The 19,201-nt window shown below is 38.0% G+C and overlaps 1 protein-coding gene across 5 annotated transcripts in view; it reads left to right on the top strand.

The window, feature by feature from the left end:
- The window catches only part of UNC5D (unc-5 netrin receptor D), a 241,832-nt gene that overhangs the window by 80,348 nt on the left and 142,283 nt on the right, over positions 1-19,201 (top strand). The window lies entirely within an intron of this gene.

Below are 19,201 nucleotides of genomic sequence, written 5' to 3'. Positions count from 1 at the left end.
GACTTTGAAAGGAATGCATGTTTTGTCTTAACTCATCAAGTGTTTGTCATCTGCCTTTCCTGTCACTTGTCCAAGGTCTACTCACCTATCCAGGAAACCAGCTCTGGCTTTGAAGCAGTTCAGCTCTTAATAAGAAGTTGAGCAGAAGTTATAATAACTCATTGCCTTGCCTGCTTGGAAAACATGATAATGCTTCCTCGTTGTAAGAAATCATTTTAACAGCGCTGACTAGTGGCAGTTCATTGATGAAGGCTATGTGAAACCTGCTATAAATAGCACATGCTGCATGTAGTAAAGGGTTCTTCTGTGTGGCATTTATTTATTTGTAATTTATACGCTGCCTGCTTTCACAAAAGGACTTGAGCAGGCTAACAATAAAAGACTCATATACAATAAGGTTGTTATGTATGTAGAAACTAAAGATCAAAAATCATATGGAAAGGACTTGAAGGGAAAAGAGTTATGTATGTAGTTTTTTTCTTCCTCATCAACGCAATAGGAGAAGATTATGTTTTCAGCCTTCTCTCTCTCAGACTCACTGAGGTGTGCTGAAAAGGAGCAAGCACTTCATCCCTCATAGAAACCAAATAAGCAAAATTATGGTGGACATAGGGGAGGAAACTATAGGAAGAAGGAAACAGAAATCTTGGGAGATCTTATTTTTGGCTGAGAGGAGGTAGAGAAGGAAGGCCATACAGTGGCACAACCTCAGAGTGATTATATTTTTGCTCATCATTAAGAGTTCTGAGTATCTGCTGCCCAATTCTATACTGCACATGCTTGTGATTATGCAGGAGACATTGATTTTCTTCTGCACTCATTTGTATAAATCAATTTCATAGAGCAAGGAAAAAAAGCAAATGGGGTCTAACGATGGGTTTTGAACATACCAGTAATAGTTTCTAGTAACTAAGCATCTGTCATAAAGGAGATGGTCAGTGGCCTAAAATTAAATAAGGCAAGGATACTTTCCTTTAAATTAGGTCAGGTTTTCTCAATCTCAGCATTTGGGGCCTGGTAATTCTTTGTCCTGGGGGCTATCCTGTGAGCTGTGGGTGTTTGGTGGCATCCCTGAGCTGTACCCACTGGGTGTCTGTAGAACTCCCTGATGCCCTCTCAGTTGTGCTCCCCAACATGGAGACACCATTGCCACCCAGTATAACTACTGATTTAAGGACAGAGTCTAAGAACTTGCCTCTACACAGACTGCTTCCCAGAGCAGGAGACTCCACAGATCCTTCTTGGCTCTGTCTTCCCCAATGAGGATCCATCACTCCTGAAAAATGCTGGGGATGGGGCAGGGAGGACTCCCCCATCAGGCCTCCAGAGGCACATCTTCCTTTCTGTTCTCAAAGGAATAGTTGTGTATCGTGCCCATCCAAACATGTTGGAGAATCTGGCTGCGTTTCTGCTAACTCAGCAGATATAAGTAACCCCAGTAACATTCAAAATAATCCCAGCAATGTTCCTGTGTGTTTGCTCTGGCAGTGGATAAGTCAAAAGTCAGTTTTATAGGCTATTGCCTAGTGAGACCTGGCCTTCAAGTTTTCCTGAAGTCTGTTCCTGCAGACATTCTGACTGCCTGTCAAATAACTCTAATAAACCCTTTCTTATTTCTCACTTCCAATGAGGATGAATTGTTTGCAGCACAGAAAGCTGAATTTCCTTGTCATCATGCCCAAGCATATAGTACAAGTCATTCTATTAGTTTTCGAAGTAGAGGTGCAATCACTTGTTTCTTAAAGTGGTTCCTAATTATTAGCACACGTTGTTTCTATGTAAAGCCCATAAACAAGTTTGTACCTTTTTTGTCTTATTTTTCTGCTTTTTTTCTTTAAAGTAATCACACTTTTCCTTTGTGATAGGTCACAAAGAGACTCCAGCACAACTAGGATAGATTGTCATACTAATCAAAAATATTAACTTAGGTTTCATGTGGAAGCTAAGCTTTTCAGGTGCATAAGTTATATTTGTTTATATGTAGTTTTACTTCACCTCCCATCTAAAATCTCCAAAGTACTTGTGGAGTAGCTTTTTTATCTCTATAATACACCTGTAAAGTGAAGAGAAAGCCAGTGATCATTAGCCCATTTGAGGGATGGGTGTGAAAGATAGGATTAGAGTTCACATGTTCATGAGGCCTCTCTAATTGGTATGAGGGTAGTCTTGAGTATGGAAAGTATTCATATAGTAAATTGGTGAAATGAACACATGGTCATCATATATTAACCAGAGAATTAAACACAGGTCACCATATCTTAACAGGGGAATTCAGCCTGCGCTGTTTGCATTCGCATCTCTTGATGCTAATGGGAATTTTTCACACGTTTAAATCAAAAGGAAAAATAAAATGGGGTGCTCCGTTTCCAAAGAGAGGACTTCTCCATTCTTGCATGATAATGAGGATGCTTTCAAGAGACACTCGGCCTCTGATATTATTCAACAGCTGTTTTTTGAACTGTGAGTTTTGCTGACCTTGCTCTTCAGTCCCCATGCGCCAGCCAATGTACAACATGATAGACCAGGTCAATCTATTATGTTTCTGATTCTGGACCAGCTGTTACTCTTGGCCCTATGTATCTTAAGAAGGATAGCAAGGGAAAAAGGAAAAAGCCTGTGGTGTGTTCTTTTATGGAATCTTTTCTTCATATATTTTATTTCAAGAACTACATATGTGCGGATTAGAGATTTTCATACTTTTTCCATCTTTAAGAAAAGGCAATTATTTGCTTTATAAATTCACAATAGTGAAAGAAGACATGTCACCTACACTTCCTGTACATATTTTTTTGAGAACAAACACTTGTCTCACAGTGATGAAATCATTATGCATAGTAACTTAAATACTGTGCTTTCAGAAAGATGGTCATGGGAATCAACTAAAATTGGAGCAGTGTTTGGCAGGTGAAGACTGGTTTAAATACAGTAAGAATTTCCTGAATGAGAACTTAATGCCTGCAAAAATATCTGGCACCTAATGAATATTCATTTTGCCTAAATGAAAGACAGCTGGAAGAATGGACTATATCATCTATATTTTTCAATTTTGTAAATTTTTTTAATGTGTAGTTTGTCCTCTAACAAGATAAGTATTAAGATTTAGGCTGGGTGCATGGCTTACACCTGTAATGCCAACACTTTGGGAGGCCAAGCAGGCAGATCACAAGGTCAGGAGATCCAGACCATCCTGGCTAACATGGTGAAACCCCGTCTCTACTAAAAATACAAAATATTAGCCAGGTGTGGTGTCATGCGCCTGTAGTTCCAGATACTCAGGGGGCTGAGACATGAGAATCTCTTGAACCAGGGAAGTAAAGGCTGCAGTAAGCCAAGATTGCATCACTGCACTCTAGCCTGGGTGACAGAGGGAGACTCCGTTTAAAAAATATATATATATATACACACACACATATATATATGTGTGTACATATATATATATATATATATATATATATATATATATATATATTTTAACGTAATTGGCAAGGCTTGGTGGCTCACACCTGTAATCCTAGTGCTTTAGGAAGCCAAGGAGGGAGAATCACTTGAGGCCAGGAATCTGAGCCAGCCTGGACAACATACTGAGACCTCATCTCTATTAAAAAGTTAAAAAAATTAGAAGGCATGATGGCACGCATCTACGTAGTCCTGGTTACTCAGGAAGCTGAGCTGAGGTGGGAGGATTCCTCAAGCCCAGATGTTGGAGGTGACAGTGAGTTATGATCCAGCCTGGGTGATAAAGCAACACCCTGTCTCTTAAAAAAACAGAGTAACATAATTTATCCTGAGACTAGCCTCAGCCACAGTATGAAGAGTAGATAAAAAGAACTAAAATAAACTCTTTATTCATGTTGAAACTTAGTTAAGACCTTGGTAAAAGCAATCGAAGCCAAGTAAGTTATACTTACATTGGTTCATTTCATTTTTCTAACATTTGTTGAGTCTTCCATAGGCCAGATTCAGGAAAGGTGCTACAGATACTATAGTAAGTATATTCTTCCCACACTGAATTGTATACTCAAATCAAACTTCAACAGTAAGGGAGAATGAACATTGTTCAAATATAATTGGATTCAACCTAGGAGAGAAATAAATGGAGACCCGAGAATGATGGTGAATGAGATCCCAGGACCATGTCCACCAAACGCTGTGCATAGCTCAAGAGGGCAGAATGCCCTGTGTGTGGAAGTAAGGGGCAGGGAGACCAGGAAAGCACACCTCAAAGAAGAAACCAGAACTGACAGGTTGCTGAATTTATTTGCTCATATTGAGTGGTTTACAGTTCTTTAGGATATTTGGTATAAAAATTGCCTTCACCAAAAATTAATGCAATTATTAACTACAGGGAAAAACGTTGTCAAGATACAAAAGTAATCATAGCATATTGCTTTCATAATTTGAAAGCAACCAATGGCAAATAGTCGTAATACAATGAATTTAATCAAATATGTAATATAGTTATTACATTGGCAGGATGGCTATAAAAAATGTGTTTCTGAGGGGTATTGTAATATTAAATCTTAATCCTTAATATGGGAAAGAGATAATTACTAATTTCTGAAAGCCAATTAATAACTGTAAACACATATTACCTTTATTTTAAAATATTGATATAAATTCTGGAAGATAAAATTCAAGAGTAGGGAACAGTGGGAGAAAAATCTACTCATTTTCATTAGAAGTCATATGAAATATTTTGCCTTTTTTTTTTTAAGACCAGATCTTGCTCTCTCATCCAGGCTGAAGAGCAGTGGTGTGATCTCAGCTCACTGCAATCTTCACCTCTTGGGCTCAAGCAATCCTTTCACCTCAGCCTCCTGAGTAGCTGGGACTACAGGCATGCACCTGCATGCCTGGCTAATTTTTTAATTTTCTGTAGTGATGAGGTCTCACTTTATTGCCCTGAGTCTTAAACTCCTGCACTGAAATGATCCTCCTGCCGTGGCCCCCCAAAGTATTGGGATTACAGGCATGAGCCACTGTGCCTGGCCTATTTTGACTTTTTAAATAATGTACACGTGTATGGTCCATTTAATGTATTTGAAAAATATTTAAGATGTATCCTATAGGTCTTCATAAAATTTTAATTTTTTAATGAAAGCAAAAAGAGAGATTCTACTAATTGCAATACCCCAGTTTCTGCTTACACTTTAATTCCTACTTTGTATGTAACAAAGTTAAACCCAAGGTAAGCCAAATATTTTCCTGCTCTCATAGTTTCTTGGTTGCACAAAATGAAGGGTTTATTCATGCCCTGACCTTGATCAGACTGTGAATCGTCCACTCAGGATTGTGTAGTGAAAGTAAACGGCCCTTCAAGAATCATGTACCCAAAATTATGCAACTCAGAATAATGTAACCCAAAATAATGTAGCTTGTGGTCAAAACTACTTTTTGCTTTTTTGATATAATGTTACATGGACTGGGTAGCTTACAGTCAGATTCTGGAGTTTGAAGTGATGACATAAAGCTGTCTTGAGTAACTCCACATGAGCAAGAAGCTTTGATGTTAAGAGTCACAGACATCTCTCATTATTACCGTCCTGTCTTGAGAAAGCTAATCTAGCAGGATGATGCAGTGGAAGACTAAGGTAAAAATTCTGCACTGATTTCATATCATAATTATATTTTCCAAGATCTAAATTCCCTGAAAACTCAGAGATGTTTTTCACAGTTGCAATTTTAAGTGTCATGTCTTTTGAATTCTGATCTAATTACAGTGTCTGTGAGTAGACTATGATTTTTAAAATATGACCAAGTCCAGCTATAGAAATAAAAGAATGTTTTCTTTGAAATAGATTTTTAGAAAATTTTTGTTAGTTTTCTTCAGTCATTTAAACATAATTCTCTGTCCTCTTCCTCTTCTGCTGTCTCTCTCTAATAGTTCTCTGAAATGTAACTTTAGCCCATTAGAGCACATCCTTTCTCTTAGTTTCATTTTATTTATAAGATAGCTATTTTTGAGATAAGAAATTCGATTACATTTGGGCCCAATCAAAGCCTAGAACTACAAGTTGTTTAATAGAGACATTCACAAAACATAGATTAGGGTTAAGAAAGTTTCTCAAAGGCACAAGGATCTCACATTTCTTGAAACTGTTTGTGTGTTTGTGTGTGTGTGTGTGTGTATACATATATATATATGCATATGTATATGCATATATATATACGTATACATATATATGTATACGTATATATATGTGTATACATATATATACATATATATACACACATATATATATGACTAATGAGCAAAATTTTTTTCTGTGTTGATAGTCATCTGATTTGATACAAAGGCAAAGTCTACTAAACATTATTTTACAGCTGCCAAAAGCTTCTAATCATTCAATCGCTTTCCAATTTTAGGGCAGCAGAATTGTGGCTGTATGATATATCTCACTGCCACACAAGAAAAAAAAAAAAGAGACCAAAAACTCAGCATCTACAACATTTGAGAACTCATAGGTCACTGGGATGGAGTGCCTGATCACATCTTTGCAAACTGTTTAAGTGGAGAGCCTGCAGGGACATAATGATCTTTCTCTTAGTGAGAACACATATAGCCTTCATTAGAGATTAAATCATATTCTACAATTTGTAATATTTTATGATAGTCATCAAGTATGACTATGTTAGCCATCAGTCATAAAATATGAAATAATACCTATTCTGTATCATTTCATGGGTACAAAGAAAAGGACACATTGAGCCTCAAATTCTTGGGCTCTGTTCATAGCACATGTGTAAAAATACTGCTATTTCAAAGTAGCTCAGGAAAATAAAAGTGTAGGACCTCTTAGAAGATTGACCCTGAAAACAATATGTTTACTTCACAGTCCAGGTTCAAAGATCCTTATTGCGAATGCTGTCTTAAGATTTTTATAATCCTACATAAAAAGGGTTGGCACAATTAGAGCTCCTTATTTCTCTAGGTTCTTCCTTAGGTATGGATGGTGGCACCATCTCACTGTTAAATATCCTGAAAATTGTCTCAAACACTCCAAGACATGGTTATGAACAGGGAGCTAAAATCTCTCTTAAAGCACATTGCCATTAGTCATTACTTTGTGGAGTGAAAGTAAACAGCCCTTCAAGAATCATGTACCCAAAATAATGCAACTCAGAATAATATAACCCAAAATAATGTAGCTTGTGGTCAAGACAGTATGAGACTTAGAACCTCCCCCTGCCTCTCTGACCTCAGGAATAACTTCTCCTTTGTGAGAGACTTTGGGCCTCCTCCTAGAGTTTATCTTATACTTGCTAATCTATGAAAGCAGCAAATCTTAATCCAGTATTCTCACATTCATATGATCAGAATTAACTGGAGTGCTGATGCCTATCACCTCATTTTATAGAGGTGAAATTAGCCACATTATCTCTGGGACAAGGGTGTTAATGAAAGCAGTGGCTCAATCCCAGGCCCTGGGATCAAGAGCTCTTTCTTTTTTTACAGTACCTTTTTTCTTTGCCCGTATTGTACTAAAAGCATATCTGGTATCATATTCTTGAGTTTTTCAGGACTCTGATTATAAACAAATAGAAACAACATGATATAATTTTTTTTAGAGGTTTTTCTGTCCTCTCTCTTACGCAAGTCTGAAAACAGAAAAATCATAGTTGTATGTCTCGGTTTACACTCAGGGTTTAAGTAGGGGGTTTATTTTTTCTCTGATAAACCAAGTTGCACTGGCCATGGGTGCTCTTCTGAAGCCTGCAAAATCCAAATCAGTGCAGCCTACCCTTCAAATCCATCTGCAGAGGGGGCAGATCAGCAGATTGCTTTCCTAGCTGGGTTCCAGGCTAATCTTAAGGCTTTTGCTAAATTTAATTAGCACATACTGCAAAGATTACTAGGAAGTATTGTTTTGTGGCCGGTACAGATTTAATTTTGATGAGACTTTAAGCTCCTAGAAGACATTTTAATGATGTCCTAAGCACACACTAAGATGCAATTTTGTGATAATTACAAAATACATTTTCCCCTCTTTTTAGTTACAAGATTGTTTTCCCCTTCTCCCCAATCTACTTCAGATCGAGTAAAGCACACAGGTCTTTTGTTGAACAGTGTTAATGCCCACTGAGCAGGCTTAGAGTCATGCTAGGAAGACATCTTTAACAAAAGGACAGGCCAGCTTCTGGTCACTGTGCTGTTTCTTGTCTATAGGAGAAGTGAGAGTTATTCTCCCTGATTCATGGCTTCTCAGCCTCGGCACTGTTGGCATTTTGGTCCAGAGAAGTCTTTGTTGTAGGAGCTGTCCTGTGCATGGGAGATGTTTAGTAGGACCCCTGACCTCTACCCAATAGGTGCCACTGAATACCACCTTCCAATTGTGACAGACAAAAATGTCTCCAGACATTGTCAAATGTGCACTGGAGGAAAAAATCACCCTCGGTTGAGAACCACCACCCTAATTTTATCCTCATCTCATGTCTCCTTCTTTTTGCAGCCCATCTCTGTTTCTCTGTTTTAAAAACTCCGCAATTGAGTTTTTTTTTGTTTTTTTTTTGGTTTTTGAGGCAGAGTCTTACTCTGTCACCCAGGCTGGAGTGCAGTGGCACCATCTCGGCTCACTGCATCCTCTGCCTCCCGGGTTCAAGCATTGCTCCTGTCTCAGCCTCCCGAGTACCTGGGACTATAGGCACATGTCACCACACCCAGCTAATTTTTTTTCTTTTTCTTTTTTTTTAGTACAGATGGGGTTTCACCATATTGGTCAGGCTGATCTGGAACTCCTGACCTCAAGTGATCCACCCACCTCGGCCTCCCAAAGTGCTGGGATTACAGGCGTGAGCCACCGTGCCTGGCTTGCAATTGAGATTTAAGAATCAGATCAGTCCTTGCATGACTTCAAAGTCATTTAGTGCCTTCTAAGTGTCTAAAAATGTTTTAGGATACTAATGGTTCAGGAAGAATGGAGCAGGAAATGAAATCTGGAGAGGTTGTTTTAACCTTTTTAATTAAGCTCTATGAACAAGACTAGAGGTATGATTAAAAAATAAATCCCTGCTCTTCATCAGTCTCAGGTCCTGAGAGCTTCATTATTCTCCAAGCCGAAATGAAGCCCCCCATTTTCCCCATAATATTTATACCTACATAGAACAACTAGAGAACAATCAAGCTGTTGGAGGTATTGAGCCATCGGCTGTATTTCTAACTAGCTTAATTCTTCACTGCTGCCCACAGTTTCACTAAGCACATTTCACATTTGTCCTTCTACAAAATTCTAAATCATCATGTATTGTGGACATTTGTAACTGCTAACAAATATTAATAGTCAAAAGGCAAGGCTCTACTGGGTTGAAATTAAGGTTTATATAGAGTTAGGGTTTTTGATCTCCTGATCCTTTTTCAGTAAGAGTGGGAAGAGTCAGATAACGATTGAGACAGAAGTGGTTAACAGAGAAATGGGAAACAGGAATCCAATGGGTCAATTGCATACCTGTTGGTGGATATGCTTTGAGTGTTTAAAGAAAGCCCTTATTTCTTTTTAACACAGCTGATGTCAGTAGTCTATCCACAGGGGACCAAGATGTTTGTCTTTGCTGTAGCGTAGTTGATTTCTGCTGATTCAGCATTTTCCCTGTCCTCCATTTCTCCAGTTATTTGTAAGACCCTGAGAATTAAAGTTCATTATAATCCCAGAATGAAAAGCTTCTCATTACCCTCAGTTCCGGAATCCACAATCTAGCACCATTTTGACCAGTGTTAAAGATCTCTGGGCTTACTGTATCAGACTGAAAATAACTGAGTAAACACTGAGAATACTCACTTTGTGACCTCATGCAGGTTGTCTGCAGCTAACAAGCCTGTTTCTCGCCTTCATTGATAGAGAGCATCTCAGATTATATTTTTTAAATGTTTAACATTTTCTTCTTTCATGTGAAAGTTCTTTTCTGGTCATCTAAAGGGTGTGGCTCATCACATTTGTGCCCAGTGAATAGGGAGACCACATGAAATCACTGAGAGTTAGATATTTGTGTATTGGATTTTCATTGGCATAGATACATATCAGAAAGTGAGGCTTGGATTATTCGGATAATGGTGGTGTTCTGATATTTATTCTCTTACAATATAGCTGATATAATCGTGTCTAGGGACTCTAAATAAAGGTGTTTGTCTTTCTATACCACTGATCTGATTTGAGCAATCTAACAATACAGACAATTGTAGTGACTTTTGGGCAGGGCAGTTGCAATGTCCCCTAGCTGTGCTTAATGCTTCCTACTTCTGGCAGTGAGAGTTCGCACACACACACATTGCAACACGTCCATCTACCCACTTCATCTTTCTGCACAGGTCGGATTTAGCCATCTTAATATGTGTCTCTTTCAGGCACCTTGGAAACCTCGAACAAGCTTCCGTAAACTAGATGCATAGGGAAATTTCCTTTGCATGGGTGACACAGCCCTAATTTGGGCATTATTTACTGTTTCGGAAGAAGCTGAAGCAGCAACCTGGTTGCTCTAATTATTAATTATTGAATCCACTGGGCATGCATTGTGTTCTATTAGAAAGATGCAGGCAAGCTGCCCAGCTTGCAATTTTAAGCCTCTGGAAAATCTTTTAGCAAAATGATGCAAGAAAACTAAAGAAAATAATGCATACAAATCATAAGGTTACTTTAACAACCTACTTGGAACATTTCTCTATCGTATATCTATGTATACATGTATACGTATATGTGTATATATGGATGTGTGTATGCATATATATGTGTGTGTGTGTGTGTGTGTGTGAATTCTTTCTTGTTTCTAGTACTCTCACCCTTCTTTCCAGCATATGTAATCTAAGTGAAGTGTTTTTCCTGAGTGGAAAACTTGGAGCCTCACTTTCCTGCTGTAGCATTATGCAAAGGTCTTTGAACTCAGCTGCTTTCAAGTAGATATAGGTATTTTTCAGAGAATATAAAATGGCAAAGCAAAGGAATTATACTGTTTTCTTGAGGTTAGTGTTCTCTTTCCTAACATTCTAGACACTTGCTGGTCAAGGTTAAGATGGAAGAAACATATATGTCAAAGAATGGTAAAATGGTAAGACCTAGACCTTGCACCCTTTCTCTGAGCCCCCTGGTCCTTGATAAGAGTGAAGTCTATGTGTGCCTTTAGATTACACACACACACACACACACACACACACACACACACACACCCCTTTACTCAAAACATTAAGCAAAGGATTCCCACATTACATTAATATTTCTATCTGTTGAGTTTGGCAGCTACTGTCAACCCAGGAAGTAATGTAAATGATTTGAAAATAACCAATAAAAAATTGGATTAGAATAATCTCAATTAAGCAATGTTTTTATATAATGTAGTGCACTGGCATGCAATTGAGTAGTTTAACACTTTCTGAGCACTTACTGTGTTGTCATTTTGCCAGGTTGGAGAAAGGCAGAGAAAACATAATCTCTGCTTCCAGCTTGTAGATTACTAGGTGAAAGGTGAAGTGGAATCAAAGGAGAAACACACTACGTGTTTTTTCCCACAACATTAAAACATTCTTCATGAAAGTGATGAGATGTCAGAAGTTGTTTGACTCAAGAAAGATGTTTATGGAATAAAGCACAGGGAGAACATTGAAGAACATTGGAAGGTAGTCAGGAGCTGATTAAAATCAGCTTATTTTTGCCTGTCCCTATTTCTTTCTGATTTCATCTTTAGTTTGGACATCATTGCTAGTACACTGCCCCCACCCAGTCCTGAAATACCAAAGATTATGGAAACATGGGCTCCTGGGTCATGGTTGTTATCTGTCAGTAATGCTCTAGGAAATAGAAACAATTTAAATGACAGATGATTTATAACACTTACAGTTTAATACTTTTATGTGTACAAATACCTCTCCTTCTGCTCTAGACACGGGTACATATAAAGCTAGATTCCAAAATTGTAACAATGGTTATCCCTAAATGATGAGATCATTGATTATCATTTATTCTTTATTTTGCACTTTTTTTTTTTTTTTTGCCATGCCAGTGGGAATCTCAGCTGTGACGGGAGGGCCTATTTGTCCTGATTTCAGGTTGGTTTTGTTTTGTTTTGAGACCCTGCTCTATCCAGACCTGTTTTTTTTTTCTTTCCTTTTTTTTTTTTTTTTTTTTTTTGATTTATTGTTCTTTAGGTTTTGGGGTACATGTGCAGATCATGTGGGATTGTTGCATAGGTACATACATGGCAATGTGGTTTGCTGCCTCCATACCCCTGTCACCTGTATCTGGCATTTCTCCCCATGTTATCCTTCCCCAACCTCCCCACCACCCCGCTGTCCCTCCCCTTGCCACCCCCCAACAGAACCCAGTATGTGATGCTCCCCTCCCTGTGTCCATGTGTTCTCATTGTTCAACACCTGCCTATGAGTGAGAACATGTGGTGTTTGATTTTCTGTTCTTGTGTCAGTTTGCTGAGAATGACGGTTTCTAAATTCATCCATGTCCCTACAAAGGACACGAACTCATCATTTTTAATGGCTGCATAGTATTCCATGGTGTATGTGTGCCACATTTTCCTTGTCTAGTTGATCATCGATGGGCATTTTTGCACATTTTAATCATAAATGTGTTTCCAGTGAAAAAGTGCAGTATTTTAAAAGAATTTTAAAAGAACAAATCTGACAATATATTTAATGTGTATTTGATTAGGTGAAAATGGGATGTGTCGCCATTGATATACTGTATTATTCTAGCCTAACAGACTTGATGCTTACTTCTTGTAGTTAGTATTCAGTGAGCCTTACCAACTAAATGTAACACATTTGTTAACCAATAATTGTATTTCTTCAAACATAGATATAGCATTGAGTTCAAACACTTATTCCCAGTGCAAATAGGAGGATGATTCATTAGCAGATCTTAATGATGTTTCTATTTGTTTGACTTCACCTGAGTCTTATAAACAAACCAAAACAAATGTATTCTTTGAAAGAAACTGTTTATCAAGAGAAAATGTCTTGTAGCTGAGCCTTCCTGGTTAGCTGTAACTCTGGACATAATCACGTCTAGTCTCCATTACTTTTACACATCGCGCAGAGCTATTCAAGTTGCTGCTGTAATCAAGAATACGGACCAGATGAGCCAGCAGTGGAAAACAGTTTATTTCTTTAGGCCATAGCAAATTTATCAAGATGCTTTGTTATTTAAAAATCCTGATGTTGAGCTCCTGTGTATTTGTGTGTGTGTGTGAGAGAGATGCTTATGTGTTTATGTACAATTATGTGTGTTTAGGAGCACCCCGAATTATACAAGCATTACATTTACTTCTACAATTTACTCAGTCTTTTTAATGCTTAGTCTTCATGTTGGGGAATAGGAACTATTCAAGGAGGAGTTTACTGGTTTATAGCATTAATTTTCTAAGATTATTGTATAGATTCTAATCTCTGAAATGACTGCTATATAGACAAATGCTCTCAGCAGATTATACAAAAATACAATCACCAGTATTCTTATCTGCAATGGTCCTTTGTGTGGTTTTTCTACTGGCAATGTGCAGGCACTTCTTGGTTAATTATAAATGAAGACATACTAGAAATAAGTACAGGCAACGGTTTTGGGCCTCTTTTATCTTTTAATCTAGATTCAAGAAATTTGCTTAGCGTGATAGAAAGCAAGCCTGGGTGTTTCTCTACATTTTTTTATTCCCAAGTTAGCAAGATAAAGTAGATTCCAAAGACAACTCAGATAATTTGCTGTTCTCATTCTCATGAATTATAGTCAAAGGATTAAGAGTTTCGGCAATGGTCAGGTCATTTATTTCTTACTAGAAAATAACTGAAGTTAACTGATAGCTATGCTGTGCACCACGTAAAAGTGTACCACATATGCCTACCGGACAATCTGGAGTCCTCTGCAAACAGCGAATCATAATACAGCACCTGTAGGAAGGAAAACGTGAGTGGGTGTTTTGAATAAAACCGGAAATTAAAAGCCAAATATGCAGCTCATCTCTACAGAACGTGATCTTTCATCTCTCATTATACTCATCTTTCAAGTACAAACTTACTGTGAAATTGTGTGGCCTGAATCTAGAAACAACCCTTTACCTTGCCGTAGTGTTCACTTTATGATTGTTAACATCATTAGCAAGTGTGACAGAGGTATGTGGTCCCACAATATCCTCACGGGCCTGAATACTTAAAGAAATAAAAGCATTATCTCTGGCAGGGCGTGGTGGCTCATGCCTCTAATCTCAGCATTTTGGGAGGCCAAGTCGGGCTGATCACCTGAGGTCAGGAGTTTGTTATCAGCTGGGCCAACATGGTAAAACACCATCTCTACTAAAAATAACAACAATTAGCCAGGTGTGGTTGCGGGCGCCTGTAATCCCAGCTACTCGGGACACTGAGGTTGGCGAATCGCTTGAACTTCAGAGGCAGAAGTTGCAGTGAGCTGAGGTCGCGCCACTGAACTCCAGCATGGCTGACAGAAAAATAAAAAATAAAAAGATTGACAGCTCTTTCTAAAGAAGTCAATACTGAGAGAGGTTGCAAGGAACAAAATTTAAAGTGGCAACTCTTAGCAATGTCCAAGTTGGGAGTCTGATAATGCATTGACAAATGGCATTCATTACACCATCGTATGATATTGTGTCAAGGAAGTCCTTGGACAAGGTAAATACTGATTGTAGAGCTAATAGATTATAATCTGAAATACCTAACACTGATTTAGGCATCCTTAAAAAGTAAAAGCATCTGTATAGGGTCTAGTAAGGCAGTACAACGTCGAGAACAAAAATAGTTAGAAGGAGATGATACTGCACTTTTATTACATACGAAGATTTAGCTGGTCTTCAAGATTGTGTTCTTAGAAAAAGAAGAAAGTAAAAGATTCCTGTTACATTTCCATGATCACATTTGTAACATCAGATTTCTAAAATCGTCAGAGGAGTGTACTTCTGGAATAGAGGAAATTTCTCAAAATAATATAGAGGGACTATTATATGGACTAGGCAAGGGAAGTTACATACCTTCAACTCAGACCATGAAGACTGAGATTGAGAAAAGCAGGCAGGAGTGGCATTGGTTGGCAGCTAGAGTCCTACTCAGTTACCCTCTCTGTTGGGCTTGATCCTGAGCCCTGTATGAAGCTCGGACTCTGGCCAGCACACTGGACTGTGAGATGGCCTGACTGCAGCCAGCACTGGACAGAGAGTATGTTCACACTGATGACCTTGAGGATGATCCAATGAGAATTTTACTTGACCTTCATATAGAGGTCTGGACTCTATGATTACTTTGAATAAGTTAGTCTGCCTGTGATTGCTGAACTTACTGGCTCCTTTCCAATCACCACTATGAAGATGGAAACATACATAATAACTTTACAGTTGAGAAACCTGGAAAACACCATCTGAACCAAGTGACCAAGGTTAACATCACCAGTAGTATTGTGTTAATTACATGAACTCACTGATACAATAGCACATGATGATATGAGACATTCTTCTAAATATCTGTAAACTCAGTCTAGTCATGGAAAAACATCAGACAAACTCAACTTCAGAGATTTTCTAGGAAGTACCTGACCAGTGCTTTTCAAGTCTGCCAAGGTTATGAAAACAATAGGAAATACTTAGAAAAAGACATAAAACAGAAAAGCCTGGGGAAACCAATGACTGAATCTACCATAATATTCTGGTCTCCATTCTGGAACAGAAAAGAAGATGTTGGTGTTACAAATGGTGAAATATGAATGAAGCCTGCAGTTTATTTAATAATCATGGGTCAGATGTTAATGTAACATGTTAACATCAGTGGAAACTGGATGAGTATATGAGGGTAGTGTATTGTCTTTGAAACTCTTCTGGAAATCCAATTTTATTTCAAAATAAAAATGTTCATTTAAACTGCAAAAATAAATAAACCACCCCACAACCACTTAACCTGTATCAGAAAAATAATTCCATAGCACCAGGAATATAGAACAGAGAATGGGTGATGACCGAGGCCGTGCCCTGCTCTGTCATTGATTTGGTGTGAGCCCGGTGGGTGTCGTCTTCCTCCTACTCTTATTTCTTCCTTTCTGAGGTCATATACTGTGGGTGTCAGGAGCCTCCCTTATCCCTGATAAGCAGTTTCTAATATGATAGATTCTACTGAAAGGGAGTATTTTACTCTTCCTTGATGATCACTACCTCGGATTACAAAGTGTGAAACACTGCAGAAAGAAACTGCTGTCTTTTGGTTTGTTTTCATTTTTGTATTTTGAGTTTCACTCTTGTTGCCCAGGCTAGAGTGCAGTGGTGCGATCTCGGCTCACTGCAACCTTTGCCTCCCAGGTTCAAGCGATTCTCCTGCCTCAGCCTCCAGAGAAGCTGGGATTACAGGCGCATGCCACTATGCCCAGCTAATTTTTTTATTTTTATTTTTAGTAGAGTTGGGGTTTGGCCATGTTGGCCAGGCTGGTCTTGAACTCCTGATCTTATTATGTGATATGCCTGCCTTGGCCTCCCAAAGTGCTGGGATCACAGGCGTGAGCCACCATGCCCAGCCAAGAACCGCTGTCTTTTTGATACAGTATTGGGCCAGTGGTTACAACAGAGAAGGCAAGGAGTAAAAATTTGCATTACTGTTACTCAGGAGCATCTTTGCAAATCCTCATGGTTTTCAATAAGAATGAGATACCTTGGTAAGAAATGGATATGTCTTATCTGTCCCTTTCAGTCTCTTCAAAGTCTGGTAGTCTCATTAGCCTGACAGATGTTTGGCTCTGTGGTCATGTAACAGGCTCACCTCATAGAATGTTCCTTGTCTGTCAAGGATAATGGGACATTCATGGGGTCTGGCCACCATTGTATTGCATGACATAACTGAGTTGACGTTGTTTAAAGGAGACAGCCCTGGGTGGGGAGTAAATATGGGCAGCATTTATTTTTCTGGTGTCTATATATTAACTAAGCCAATCTTGGTGGGACATATTCCTTGAAAGCAGTGTATCTGAATACTGCGGGAATTCCCTGGGGCCAATCCAGATTGAAAGGCTGTGTGTAAATATAAGGAACTAAAGAAAAATAAGAAAAAGAGTGGCTCAAGGGAACCAAGGTTAGAAGCTAAGAGTCACGATGAAAGATGAAAGGATGAAGGGAATGATGTAAGGAGTAAATGAATAAAAAGAGAAGTGAACACAGTTGAGAAAACAGAACTAGGAGCAAAGTGAGAGAGGCTGAGATCAGACAGTTTGCAAAATCGTACACTGTAAATGGGCGGCCTGAACCAGATTGTACTTTAATGGGAAATACAAAAGAGTATATGTAACTTGTGTTTTCAGCTTTAAAAAGAATAAGACAATTTACCAAACAATTTAAGAAATAAAACCCTGCTGTGTGACTTCCTGTTCCTGGAACCTCTCTCTTCCCCTACTAGAGATCATTTCCATTTTGAAATGATTCCTTCATTTTGCTGTAGTATTTTTTTTTAAGATTTTACTCTCTATAATATATCCCTATTTAGTTTTGTCTAGTTTTGAACTTTGTATAGGTGGAACTGCACTCTTATGTGTCTTATTTCATGCAATTTTGTAGTTTGAGATTCATTTAAGTTAATATGTGTAATGCTAGTTCATTCATGCTCACTGCTGTTTACTGTTTTGCTATGTGAGTAGATCACAGCATATGAAGTCATTCTGCTCCTTAAGAAACTGGTTTGTATCCAGGTTTCAGATATGTACAAATGGTGCTGCTCTTTCCTTTCATATGCACCCATCTTGGGCCAATGTATAGATGTTTCTCTAGGCTATGCTCTAAAAAATAAGCCACATCCCAGAGTTCGGGCATACCCTTCCTTGCCTTGCCATGCCAAGTTTCTCTTATAAAAGTGGTTATATAATATGAGCTCTCACCAGCTGTGACTGATCCCTATAGACTTGTATACACAATAATGCTTTTGTTTTCAAACTTCCAACTTTCTGACAGTGAGCCAGAAGATAAAGTGTTATTTTATGAAGGTTAAACATAGTTGAATTTACAGAGTCAACTAGTTCAAGAAAGCTGGCTGAAAAAATAAAAAACATTAGTGGCTTTTTAAAGTCATCTACTTATTTTAGCAATTTTAAAAATATTTCCATCCCTGCCTCAATTGCTGTCTTGATTTTGCAAACTGAGACATTACTTACCATATTACTCATAGAAAATGAGGATTTACCTACTCTCATTTCATATGCATGAAATTCCCAGCCTCCCATGTTCCCAATACAGTTATAGTGAAATTCTTTAGGTAATACATGATATTTATATTAGCAGGAGTATACAAAAGCTATTCACAGATGAGTAAAGCATAGGATGATTACTTTTATTACACAATATTTTGTTTTCCCAAGAGAGTAATTATGGTTTTTTTTTTTTTCTTGGTTTTTTGTATGGTTATCACTCAACTCCTGAAATTTTTGCCAGGTGTGAAAATCTTCTCTTTATATAATCAAACATATTAGATAGCAAGTGTTGAATGCACATTATCATCTGGAAGAAACATTGCCTCTGACTTTCTTACCTGCTTTTATTTGGACTTCCTTCTCTCTCTCCGGGAGGCTGCATTCTTTTGATCTCATGTGACTCTGACTTGAACTTCTCTGACTTTTAAGATCATCTTGTTGTCTTTGGTGTTTTTCATTTTCACTGCAAGTGAGAATATCTTTTTATTTATTCACTTGAGATTCCTTGACCTTCTTCAGTCTGAGGATTGGTATCATTAATTATAATAAATTTGATTTATTTTTCAATACTACAATATTTTATATATCCTGTGTGAAAGCTCAGATTAGAGATATATTTGAGCCATGCTTCTCAATACCTGGGCTACCAAAAAGTAATCTAAAGGGCTTCCTATAGCACAAATTTCTATAGCATGGTACTCAGAAAATGCTGATGCCAATGCTGTTAGTTTGTGGACCACCATGCTGTGTTAGACCTCCTCATTCTATTTTCACATGCCTACTAGCTACTGGCTCCTGTGCACCACCTTTTTATTCTTTTTCTCTCAATGCTACTTTGCATGTAATTTCTTAATATTTATGTGTCAATTCACAAACTCTCCAAACTGTGTCAAATATTGTAGTTTCAAAGTGGAAGATAGACTAAACTACTGAATATACATTTGAGTTTTGAATTTGGTTACTTTTCATTTATGTAAGTTCTATTTTAGTCTTTCCCTGTCAATTTTAATAGACTAATTTTAATGTGTTATACCATTATACATTCTTTTATTTAA

Source organism: Aotus nancymaae, unplaced genomic scaffold, assembly GCF_030222135.1.
Source record: "Aotus nancymaae isolate 86718 unplaced genomic scaffold, 86718_ANA_hifiasm-v0.15.2.pri h1tg000079l, whole genome shotgun sequence".
In the NCBI taxonomy this organism is placed as follows: Eukaryota; Metazoa; Chordata; class Mammalia; order Primates; family Aotidae; genus Aotus; species Aotus nancymaae.
This window is presented reverse-complemented; position numbering and strand designations above follow the sequence as displayed.